Source organism: Hipposideros armiger, unplaced genomic scaffold (genome assembly GCF_001890085.2).
Source record: "Hipposideros armiger isolate ML-2016 unplaced genomic scaffold, ASM189008v1 scaffold_235, whole genome shotgun sequence".
NCBI lineage: Eukaryota > Metazoa > Chordata > Mammalia > Chiroptera > Hipposideridae > Hipposideros > Hipposideros armiger.
In genome coordinates, this window is record NW_017731585.1 from 667,341 (window position 1) to 677,046 (window position 9,706).

The window sequence follows — 9,706 nt, forward strand, 5'->3', positions numbered from 1 at the left end:
GCCCTCATGTGGGATCCAAACCGGGGCCCTGCTGCTCAGAGCTGGCATCCCAAGCCAACTCTTAACCAATGAGCCACTTGGCCGGTGCCACAAATAGACTTTAAAACGAAGACTATAATAAAAGACAAATAAGGACATTGCTTAATAATAAAGGGATCAATCCAACAAGAGGACATCACCCTAGTAAACATTTATGCACCCAACATAAGAGTACCTAAATATATAAGGCAAACACTAATGGACATAAAAGCAGAGATCAATAGTAACACATCATAGTAGGTGACTTTAACACCCCACTGACACTAATGTACAAATCTTCCAAAAGAAAACCAAAACGGAAACTATGGCCTTAAATGACCCACTAGACCAGATGGATTTAATTGATATTTTTAGAGCATTTCACCCAAAGGCAGCAGAATATACATTCTTTTCTAGTACACATACAACATTTTCCAAGATAGACAACATGTTAGTCCACAAAACAAGTCCCAATAAATTTAAGAAGATTGAAATCATATCAAGCATCTTCTCTGACCATATGGTATGAAACTAGAAAGCAATTATTTTTTAAAAAACAAAACTTAAAAACACATAAACACAAGGAGACTAAATAACATGCTACTGAATAATGAATGGGTCCACAATGAAATTGAGGAAGAAATCAAAAGATACCTAAAAGAAACACCCAAAATCTATGGGGCACAGGAAAAGCGGTCCTAAGAGGAAATTTCATAGCAATGGAAGCCTAAAGAACCAAGAAAAATATCAGTCTAATCTTACCCCTAAGGGATCTGTAAAAAGAATAGCAAAAAAGGCCCAAGTGATCAGAAGAAAGGAAAGAAAGAATAAAGATCAGAGCGGAAATTAACAAAATAGACTAAAAAAAAATCTCAAAAGATCAATGAAAGCAAGAGCTAGTTTTTTGAAAACATAAACAAAATAGACAAACCTTTAACCAGACTCATCAAGAAACACAGAGAGAGGACCCAAATAAATAAAATCAGAAACGAAAGAGAAGTGACAACCAACACCACAGGAAAAAAAAATTAAGAAAATACTACAAACAACTATACACCAACAAATTAGACAATCTGGAAGAATTCCTAGTAGCATACAAGTTTCCAAGGCTGAATCAAGAATTGAAAAGCTGGGGCTGGCCGAGTGGCGCGTTGGTTAAGAGCTGGCTTGGGATGCCAGCTCTGAGCAGCAGGGCCCTGGTTTGGATCCCACTCTGCCCTCTACAGCTAAGATGGTGAACAGCAGCTCGACCTGGAGCTGGGCTGCTGTAGGCTGCAGCCCCTGCTGCAGTGAGCTGCCATAAGCTACTGTGTGTGGCCGGCAGCCAGCGTGAAAAGCCAGCAGCCAGTATGAGCTGCCAAGAGCCGCCATGAACGGCCGTCCAGAGGCCGGCGACCGATCTGCCTCATCCAGGAAGAGCGCAATGATAATACCAACATGGGCCAATGAAGCAATGTCCTCCACAACTAGACTGAAGAACAAAAAAGGACAGCAACTTGTCTGTTCCCCTCCCCTAATTTCCCAATAAAATCTTAAAAAAAAAATAGAAAATCTGAACAGACCGATTACTACCAACAAAATTGAATCAGTAATTAACAAGCAACCAACAAACAAAAGCCCTGAATTTTACTAAACATTCAAAAAAGAATTAACACCTATTCTCCCCAAACTATTCCAAAAAATCCAGGAGAAAAGAAGGCTACCAAACTCATTTTATGAGGCCACCATTACCCTGATTCCAAAACCAAAGACATTACCATAAAAGAAAACTAGAGGCCAACAGCCCTAATGAACATAGATACAAAAATGCTCAACAAAATATTAGCAAACTAAGTTCAGCAATACATTAAAAAGACCACGATACACATTAAAAAGACACCATGATACATATACCACGATCAAGTGGAGTTCATTCCTGGTATGCAAGGTTCAATTTCCACAAATCAATTAACATGATACACTACATTAACAAAACCAAAAATAAAATCACATGGTCATATCAATAGATGCAGAAAAGGCACTGGACAAAATTCAGCATCCATTTATGATAAAAACTCTCAGCAAAGTGAGAATACAGGGAACATATCTCAACATAATAAAAGCCATGTACGACAAACCCTCAGCTAATATGCTCAATGGGGAAAAGCTAAAAGCATTCCCCTTAAGAGCAAGAACAGGACAGGGATATCCACTTTCACCACTTTTATTAACATAGTACTGCAAGTTCTAGCCCCAGCAATCAGACAAGAAAAAGAAACAAAAGGCATCCAAGTTTGAAGTAAAATTGTCACCATTTGCAGATGACATGACACTTATATAGAGAACTCCAAAGATTCCACCAAAAAGCTATTAGTACTAATAAATGAATTTAGTAAAGTAGCAGAATACAACATCAATATTCAGAAATCGGTTGCATTTTATACACCAATAACGAACTACCAGAAAGAGAAATTAAGAAAACAATCCCATTTACAATTGCATCAAAAAAAGAAACACCTACAAATAAACTGAATCAAGGAGGTAAAAGACCTATACTCAAAAAATTATAAGATATTTACGAAATATGTCAAAGAAAAAAGAAAAAAATGGAAGCACATACCATGTTCATGGATAGAAAGAATTAACACTGTTAAAATGTCCATACTACCCAAAGCAATTTACAGATTCAACGTTTTCCCTATCAAAATACCAATGGCATTTTTCACAGAACTAGAACAAATAATCCTAAACTTTATATAGAACCATAAAGGACCCTGAATGGCCACTTAACCCTGAGAAATAAGAGCAAAGCTGGAGGTATCCCATTACCTGATATCAAATTATACTACAAGGATATAGTAATCAAAACCGCATGGTACTGGCATAAAAACAGACACACAGATCAGTGAAACAGAATAGAGAGCCCAGAAATAAATCCATGCCTATATGGTCATTTAATCTATGACAAAAGAAGCATGAATTTACACTGGTGTAAAGACAGTTTATTCAATAAGTGGTGCTAGGAAAACTGAACAGATACATGCAAAAGAAAAAAATACAACTGGACCACCTTCTTATTCCATATGCAAGAATAAACTCAAAATGGATTAAAAGCTTAAATATAAAACACCTAGAAAAAAATATAGGAAGTTCTCTGACATTACCCTTAGTAATATTTTTATTGATATATCTCCTCAGACAAGGGAAACAAAAGAAAATGTAAACAAATGGGACTACATCAAAATAAAAAGCATTTTCACAGCAAAGGAAACCATCAACAAAACAAAAAAAACATCCTACTGAATGGGAGAAGATATTTGCCAATTTTACATCTGATAAGGGGTGACTATCCAAAATTAATATAAATTTATACAAATCAAAACCAGAAAAACAAACAATCCAATTAAAAAATGGGCAGAGGACATGAATAGACATTTCTACAAAGAGGATCTACAGATGGCCAATAGACATGTGAAAAGACGCTCAACATCACTAATCATCAGAGAAATGCAAATAAAAACCACAGTGAGATACCACCTTACTCCAGTGAGAATGGCTATCATCAATAAATCAACAAACAGCTAAGACATGCAGAAAAGGGAACCCTCAAGCTTTGTTGTGGGATTGCAAATTAGTGCAGCCCCTATGGAAAACAGTATGGAGGTTCCTCAAAAATATTAAAAATAGAACTACCTCATGACTCACAATTCCACTCCTGGGTATTTATCCAAAGAAATCTATATCACTAATTCAAAAAAACATATGCATCCCTGTGTTTAATGCAGCACTATTCACAACAGCCAAGATATGGAAACAACCTAAATGCCCATCAATAGATGATTGGATGAAGAAATTGTACATTTATACAACAGAGTGTTACTCAGCCATATAAAAGATTGAAATCTTACCACTTGCAACAACATGGATGGACCTAGAGGGTATTATGCTAAGTGAAATAAGTCAGACTGAGAAAGGCAGATACCATATGATCTCACTTATATGTGAAATCTAAACAAGAGAATAAAGAAGCAAACAAAACAGAAATACTCATAGATACAGAGGAAAAACTGATGGTTGCTAGATGAGAGGGGGGTTGGGGATAGGGGAGAAGGTGAAGGGATTAGGAAGTACAAACTGGTAGTCACAATATTGTCATGGGGACATGAAATACAGTATGGGGAATATAATCAATAATGTTGTAAAGACTATGTAGGGTGTCAGATGCATACTAGACTTATCAGGGGGATCAATTCATAGATTATATAAATACCTAACCACTGCACAGTACACCTGAAACTAGTATAAAATAAGACTGTCAACTTGTAAAGTACAGCATAGGAATATAGTCAGTGGTATTGTAATAGGCACGTACGATGTCAGAGAAGTAGTAGGCTGATTGGATTATCACTTTGTAAGGGGTGTGACTGTCTAATCATCATGTTGTTTTGTATACCTGACACTAATAAAAAAATTAAATTATATAAAAAATTTAAAAATAAGAATTTTTATAGGTAGTGCTTTTTGTATATAAGACTGAATGCTTTTCCCGAGAGTGGGAACAAAACATAAATGTATGTTTACCACCTCTATCATAACATCAGATCTGAGATCCTGGCCAGTTCAATAAGGGAAAGAAAGAAAAAAGAGGAGAGAGGAGAGGAAGAAGAAGGAGTCTTGGTTCCTCACCACACGAGTTTCTCCACAGGGCTGCTCACAACAGGGCATCATTTTGTTTTTTGCTTTTTAATTTCCTTCTTTCCACCAATGGCTTTTTTAGGTGTACAATTCAGTGGTTTTTAGCATATTCAGAGTTGTGCCACCATAGACATTTTATCATTGTAAAAAGAAATCCATTATTCATTAGCAGTCAATTCCCCATGTTCCCTCACCCCAATCCCAGCTCTAGGCAAACACCAATCTATTTTCACCAATCTATTTTCTGATTCTACAAATGTGTGTATTCTGGACATTTCATATAAGTGTGATCATACAAATGTGGCCTTTGTGACTGGCTTTTATTACTTAGCATAATGTTTTCAAGGTTCATCTAAGTTTCAGTATGAATCTGTACTTCATTCTTTTTTATGGCTGAATAATATTTCAGTATATGGATAAACCACATTTTATCCACTCATCAACTGATATACATTTGACTTTTTTCTACTTTTTAGCTATTATGAATACTGCCACTATGAATATCTATGTACAAGTTTTGGGGTGGATATATGTTTTCATTTTTCTTTGGATATATATCTAGGAGTGAAATTGCTGTGTCATTTGGTATTCCCATGTTTAGCTGTTGAAAGAACTGCCAGGCTGTTTCTCAAAGTAGTTGTACCACATAACATTCCCACCAACAGTGTATGAAGATTCTAATTTCTCCACCATCTCCCCAACACTTGTTATTCTGTCTTTGTCACTGTAGCCACCGAATGGGTGAGACGTGGTATTTCATTGTGTTTCATTTTCATTTTCCTGGTGGCTAATGAGGTCAAGCATCTTTTCAGGTGCTTAATGGCCATCTGCATGTCTTGTTTGAAGAAATGTCTATTCGAATCCTTTGTGTTTTAACTGAGTTCTTTTTATTGTTGAGTTGTAAAAGTCCTTTATATACTCTGGATACTAGCCCTTTATTATTAGGTATATATTTTGCTCATACCAAAATGGGGGAGCATGTAGACAGTATACCAACAGGAACTCGCATATCTGCTGCTAGGAGCCTAAAATAGCACAACTACACGGGAAAGCAATTTGGCAATATTTAGTAAAATCATAGATGTGTACACCCTACAAACAGCAGCTCCCATCCTAGGTGTTTATCTCAAGGAAATGGCTATACTTGGAAAATACCAACAAGGGTGAACCTCGGGGGGCGGTGGGGGGAACATGAATGAAACATAGTAACCTAGTTATAAGTGAAAAAAGTCACAGAAAAATATTCACATAGCCTGATGCCATTTATATAAAGTTCAAAAATATGCAAAAGTAAACAATGTTTGGGGGAAGGGAGATATATAAAGTCACATTATCAAGAAAAGCAAAGAAACAGAATTCAGTATGGTGGTTACTTCTGAGAGGAAGGTAGAGAGCCTAATCAGGAAGGGGCACACAGGTTTCAATAGTATGAGTAACGTTCTATTTTTTGAGATTTATATATGCAAATTACACATTTTTATATGTGTGACATACACATTTTTTTCAAAGTACTATACTGACATCTGAAGATCTTTCTAATATACACCCTGAAGAAGTTCCATTCCAACATACTTAATGCAGATAAGGAGCATCACAGTGAACCAAAAACTACATGTAAACAATATTACCAACTATTTTTAATCCAACCAAGTGAATGCCTTGTAGAACTAAGAAATGGATTCCCTTTCCTTTTCTGCTTCTTCCCACTTTTCTGTAAGCCTGTCTTCCTGACCCCACCCTTTACCACCATGACCTGCATTAAATACCACTTTCTCCAGGAAATTCAGCCATCTTGGGCACTTCTCCTCTCAATTTTCATAGCATTTCAACGTCCTCATCATATTATCCTTGAATTGCTCATGATTTAAGTTCTCTATGAGATAAGCACCTGATGAACTACACACTGACACATCAGCTGGTTCATACAAGGCACTCAGTTTTTGGTTGACTATTGAATGAAAAATGAATTAGAAAATTCAGGCATTTCAGAGTGAGTTATGAAACTGGTTAAAAAAACAAACAAAAAAAAACCTCAAAAAATGAGGAATTTAAAATTACATTCCTTGAAAAATAATTTCAACACTGCAACTTCAAAATATAGCAAAGACAAGATTGACAAGTCACTTAAAATATAAAGTGTTTACAGTGCATATACTGATCATTTTCCATATTCACAGGGGGCCAAATCAAAAGGCATAAGAACTTCCTGCAAGATTATTTACCATCAGAACAGTCCGCTGCTTTAGAAAATGTCTTCAAGTCAATTACGTAACTGGAGAACAAGTAGGGTTATAAAATATCTTTTATAAAAAAAATAGTACATGCCACTTCAAGATGCAAATTTGTTACTTTCAGACATTTTTGCAACCTTTCTTTTCCTTCCAGATATTTAAATTGTTTAGCACCAGAAGTATAAATCTAAACATTATGTAATTATAACAGAAAAGGAACTGCTGTACACAGGGGTGGGAGAAGAGAGAGAGACCACAAGTAAAACAGCTATTCCTCAAGAAATAGACACTACCACTATTAACAGATATGGAGACTTGACTAGTTGAATCAATTCACCACTGTCTGTGCATCTATAATTTCTTCCTGGAGCTAATTTAAAGGAGTCAAAAACGTTGGAGCTACAGTTGTCAGATTTAGCAAATAAAAAGGCCCAGGTAAACTTCAATTTCAGATAATGTATGTTCTTAGTAAAGCATGCTCTATGCAATATTTATACCAAGAACTTATTTACTGTTTATCTGAAATTCAAACTTCACTGGGAGTCCTGTATTTTACCTGGCAACCTTAACTGAAGCCAAAAGGTGGAACAGTAATCAATCCAAGTTCCTCACTTTGTAGCAGAAACTGAGACCAAAGGAAGGAAAGTGACTTGCCAAAACCTAAATCAAAGATCAAGGAAGTGAGTTTGCTTGGAAAAGAGAAAACATACTTCACTAGTTCACCTTGGGTTCCACTCATAGTCCATTCAACCTCCAATTCTAGCTCACCTTACAGGAGCACCAAGTGAACAAGCTGTAAAAGGGTATGGTTTTCCTCTTTCAATATCTAACTTCAAGTTTCAGTAAGTCTGTTACCAACTCTAATATTCAAAACCAACTAATTAGAAAACTATGTATTTCTCTTAATGTAAAAAAAAAAAAATCCTACTGATAATTTTTTGCCTAAACACCACCACCTCATGTTCTGTTTACATACATGAAACAGGACCTCCGTTTTTCCTAAAGCCAGTCAGTCCTCTCAAACCCCCAAATTCTCTTGCCCCAGGGTTTCAAATTTTGGAAATATTCATATTATTCCATGACTCTAACGATGTTAGTTCAGACTCTCCCAACTTTCACATTTTTCAGTGGAAATGTCCTAATTAATCCATTCAGTTGGTCTCAAATAAAGTCTTCCACTTCCCGTCTGTGCCTAAACTAAACCAGCAATGAGGCATGAGGCCTCAGGATTATAAGCATACACTTACTTCCCCTGGGACTGGGGTGCAAGAAAAAATGTAAAGAGAAAGTCTTTATTGGAAACTTTGGGGACTTTTTCCAGTATATATGGGAAATATCCTAATTGTCTAACTGCATGACATACAGTCGAACAAATACGCCCAGGATTCATCTTCTGAATCCCATCAAATTAACAAAAACACAAAACCTTTCCTCAATTCTACAACAGCTTTTCAACCTGTGGTCTCCAGGGTTCCTTAGGGATTACAGGAAGGGGAGGAGACAGTGAGGTAGATAAAGGTTTCTCTTTTTTTTTTACAAATGGGACTTCCAATTAAGGTTTTAAGAAAGGAGGTTAAGTTGCATTAAAAAACAAAAGCAGGAAAAAAACAGTAACATAAACCATTATGACTTCCTAAATTTTCTATGAAAAACTTCACCGAGGTGATCAAGAATCCACATATTGTCAGATAAAAGATTTAAGGACGAACAAAAACTTAGCAATGAAAATACAATTATCTACCTATGCTTTTCCTCTGGCAGCTTCCAATGTATGCAGGTCTCTCGAGATCATACAGGACAGAAGTGGAAGGTCCTGGTCCAGACTTTCATTTTACAGATGTGGAAATTCTGGCCAAGAGCGAAGGCTGACTTGCCCAAGGTCTCAGGATCCGTTTAGGGGCACGACTTCAACTGGGATTCCCCGCTGGCAGCCCACCCGGATCCCCAGCGCCCGACAGATCCGGCGGCCCCCGGGTCGGCCTGGCCCCCAACGCAGCCTCGAGCGCGGGGGCGGTAGGCCCACGGCCCGAGGTTGCTACCGCCTTTCGGCCGGCTGGGAGCAGGGACCCCGGCCCACGACGGCGCAGAACCCGGGCCTGGCGGCCGCCACCGCCCAACCCACCTGTCGCGGACCTCACAGCGGGCAGCCACACCCCCTGCCGGGGCCAGGGGCTCCGCCGGCCTCGTCCGCGGCCGATGATAGCGGCTGAGCGTGGCGGGAGGTCCAGCGGTCGAGAGGCCACGGGAGTTACCTCAGGTGGGCGCTGAGCTCGCGACCAGGCTGCCCGGGGCCGCCTGCAGCATGCCGGAGACGCGGACGAAGCAGGGCCGCATCAAGCGCTGCGGGCCTGTTTACACAGTTCTGCTAGAGGACGCCGACGGGCTCGTCACGTGACGCGCGCGTCACGTGCTCACCCGGGCTGGGAGAAGGCGTTGCCCAGCGACGACGGCGCGTTGGGGGCTGGCGGAGGTGGCGGCCGCGGTGCGCTGTTTCTGCGGTCGCACCTTTTCGGGTGCGGAGGCGAGACCCTAGAGCCATGCTCATCCCTGACCAGGAAGGGGGAAGGCGGCCGCCACCCGGCTTGGTCCTTAGTGACTCCTGGTTCAGAGCGCATAGTGTTTTGGCAGAAGGGTGAATTTGTTCCAGCTGTATGTTATTGAACTTCGAGAAAAAAATGGAAAATTCATGACGTATTTTTTCTTGCAAAAAATGCGTCATGACTTTTCCGACAACCCAATATTTACCCAAAGCTGGCAAATGAAGGGAGAGCAAGGTAATAAAC

At 39.0% G+C, this 9,706-nt stretch overlaps 1 protein-coding gene across 6 annotated transcripts in view; it reads right to left on the reverse strand.

Annotated features, from left to right (window-relative positions):
• MARCHF8 (membrane associated ring-CH-type finger 8) overlaps positions 1-9,321 on the reverse strand; it is a 173,183-nt gene extending 163,862 nt beyond the window's left edge. For 2 of the 6 annotated variants that reach the window (XM_019655097.1, XM_019655092.1), the window contains exons 1-2: positions 9,046-9,321; positions 8,665-8,771 (exon numbers count right to left, since the gene is read on the reverse strand). The gene's annotated coding sequence lies outside the window, so the exon portion shown is untranslated. The remainder of the gene's footprint in view (positions 1-8,664; positions 8,772-9,045) is intronic. The other 4 variants (XM_019655094.1, XM_019655098.1, XM_019655096.1 and 1 more) reach the window with 4 other exon arrangements.
• Positions 9,322-9,706: the final 385 nt, after the last annotated feature.